Source organism: Podarcis liolepis (assembly GCF_965112155.1).
Source record: "Podarcis liolepis genome assembly, chromosome: 9".
Lineage (NCBI taxonomy): Eukaryota > Metazoa > Chordata > Lepidosauria > Squamata > Lacertidae > Podarcis > Podarcis liolepis.
This window is the reverse complement of record NC_139564.1, coordinates 28,206,565-28,210,038: the sequence shown is the minus strand read 5'-3', so window position 1 is coordinate 28,210,038 and position 3,474 is coordinate 28,206,565.

The following is a 3,474-nucleotide window of genomic DNA, read 5'->3' as shown; positions in this document are numbered from 1 at the left end:
GTGACTTTCGGAAGGCTTGCTAATACAATGGCTGCCTATTCCCTGTTGATTCAAGTTCAAAGTTTTGTTGTTGACATTTAAAACCCCTAAACAACTTGGGATCAGGAGACCTAGTAAACCATCTCCCCTGCTAGAGAGCAATCTAATCATTAACCTCTTCCAAGGAGATCCACCAGCAGATTGTCACAGGTGACAACACAGAAGCAAGCCTTAATGGTGGACAGCACCCATCTATTTAAATGCCCTCCCATGAGTAATTTGTGAAGCGGAGGCAGTAATGACCTCTCTCTCTCTCTATATATATATATGTTTACCCTGGCTTTCTGGACGCTTGATTTTTGTTTTATTTTGTACCCTGTGCTATTTGTGATGTTTAGTTGCATTTTGTCTTTATCTGCTTTAATGAAATGTTATCAAATATTGCTCTTTATTTATATATTTATTACATTTCTATCCCACCCTTCCTCCCAAAGGAGCTGGGGGGCAGGGGGCAAACATCAGAAAGTTGAAACAATGCAATGATGATGATGATTATATTAAGTAGACAAAAACTTTCTAAGTAAATAAATAGGCCCATGGAATCTCTGTGAGTCTTACTTCTGGGTAAACATGCAAAGGATCGAACTCCATAGTCAATTCAGTTCACTCTTGAAAACTCCACAAACGAGCTTGTTTGCCAGCATGCAGCTGCATCACAGATAGCATGTGTACAATATCAGAGACATGAGAAACTCAGTGCGAGAGCAGGATTAGGATGGTCATAGGCCTGCATTAAAGAGGGTGTGAAGGTGACCTATATGAGGAGGACGGTCTGGTCCCAAATGTGATTTGAAAATAATCCTAAGAAGGGAGACTAGGGAAGCCTGGGAGTTGCCCTTCAACTACTACTACTACTACTAATAACAATAACAATAACAATAACAATAACAACAACAACAACAACAACAACAACAATAATAATAATAAGTTTATTTATACCCTGCCCATCTAGCTGGGTTTCCTGGGGAGCATACTGGACACACACACACAGCTCACCTGGCCACAGTCTTGTTCACCTCTATGGTGAGATGCATTTCTTTTGAAATTATAGCAATTATTTTGTGTCTATGCATATACATTAACTTATGCAAATTACATACAAATTGGTGCTATCCTTGAGTCTCTCTTTTGTTGGTGATGCATTTCCTCTTTTTTGGCGAAAAATAACTTGCCACCTGAAGCATTATCTAGACACTGCTTTTTATTATTATTATTATTATTATTATTATTATTATTATTATTATTATTAGCTGCCCATCCGACTGGGTTGGCCCAGCCACTCTGAACAATCTAGAATGGTTTGCGATGATTGTGGTTTGGACAAAAGATTGGGAGGGGACCCAATCATGGTGAATGCTAGAAAGAAATGAGTCGTTTGCATGCAACTGAAGCAAAAAGCAAATCAGGAACCAGGCTGGAGTACAGTTGGCGGCGTCTTGGTCCAGAGAAGCAGAAGCAAGGGACAAATCAAGGCTAGAGGAAATGTAGGAGGCCTGAGCAGCAAGTAGGAGCTGGTGGCTTCTTGCCTAGAGAAGGGATCAAAGGATGATCTGGGAGCCAACAGAGAGGCTCTGCTCCTCCCTTTGCAATCAGGAGTTGTTATGAGCTAATAGTGCTGGGACTCTCCTCCCATCTGTGGACATGTTTTCATTCCCCAGTGGCTTAAGAGCTCTTACAAATTGGTGCCTGCTTTATTCTCCAAAGCAGTGCTGGTTCCTGGTGCTCCTTCACAATAAAATTAGAACTTGAGGTCTGTGAATTTACAGACCATATTTTGTAGCGCAGAAGTTCAAATGTGACCTGTGCGTGTATCCTCCGTAAAAGCAGGGGAAAAGGCGCGTCCCATTCATTACTTTTATGGTGTATTCTCATTTGTTATCCATTGATTCAACATTCTTCCTCCTTCACAAGTTTCACATTCTCGGTTTCACACGTATCACGTAGGTGACCACGTCATTCACCTGATGAAGTGGGCTCCTGACCATGAGCAAGCTTACATCACAGTAAATTTGCTCGCCTTTCAGGTGCCGCGAGACTTTGCTGATACTCTTATTATGTCACCTCTATTGCACCTGGTCCTCGTTTCACTATTGACGCAGCAGCATGCATCACTATCACAGCAAAACTGGTTTTGAAAACACAAGTCTCCTAAAGCATTTCATTTACTTAATCAATGCTTAACTTACAGATGATGTCATTTTTATAAGGCCTGTCACATGTAGATATTACTTGTGCAACTGCATAACTCTGCCAACTGCTGGGGATCCCAGCCATGTGCAGATCCATACACAAATAAGATCTGCATGATGCTATGATGCAAACGACGTCTTTCCTGACACATGGGACCTCAGTGTCTGCAAGCATCTGCAAGAGTATAATGTGAGCATCAACCTGAAGGCTGATGGCAAATTTTGTTTTTAAGTGCACTTTCAAAATTGATCTTATGTACACAAAAAGTTATTAAAGCTGCAAACATTCACAATTGGCTTAATCAAATTAAACTTATATTAAAATGCAACTTTACACTGTTTTGGAAACAATATGCAAAGGTTTTATTGTCTCTAATATACATTTTCAAAAGATTCAATTGCCGTATTTTTTGCTCTATAAGACTCACTTTTTCCCTCCTAAAAAGTAAGGGGAAATGTGTGTGCATCTTATGGAGCGAATGCAGGCTGCGCAGCTATCCCAGAAGCCAGAACAGCAAGAGGGATTGCTGCTTTCACTGAGCAGCGATCCCTCTTGCTGTTCTGGCTTCTGAGATTCATAATTTTTTTTTCTTGTTTTCCTTCTCCAAAAACTAGGTGCATCTTGTGGTCTGGTGCGTCTTATAGAGCGAAAAACACTGTAACTATTCCTTCATGCAAAATATGCTACTTTCTGAATAAGGAATTAGCATTGTTCTTTGATATATATTCCCTTATTTTACTTTAAACATGATCTAGTGCTTTTTTGGTAAAATTTCAGTCCATTCTTGTATCATTCACAGCAACGTTTTATGCTAATCCTATGCTGTTAAACTGCTGTATGTATCGGTCAAACAAACATATGCGTTTATACTGGGAGAGTTTCTCAAGCATTTAATCTTCTATTTTGTTTTATTTACACATATTGTTTTTATTCCTGTTTATATAGACACACCTTTTTCAGAATAACACTCAGTAATAAATTGATTTTCACAGAGGATGGCAGAAGACCACATTTCCTTCATAGAATCAATAGCCAAATATTTTTATTTCACAGTTCTGCCAGTATCTCTGTAAGCAAGTCTGCCCAAAACAGAATTGACAAATAAACTAGTAACATGAAAGTATAATTTTTATCACTTCCCCTTTTAATAGGAAAATGCAACAATGTAAAATCAAGCCAGATATTATTTCAATAAACAGAAAGAGCAAAGAGGAGCTAGAGAAATAAAAGAGAGAGAGGCAAAAC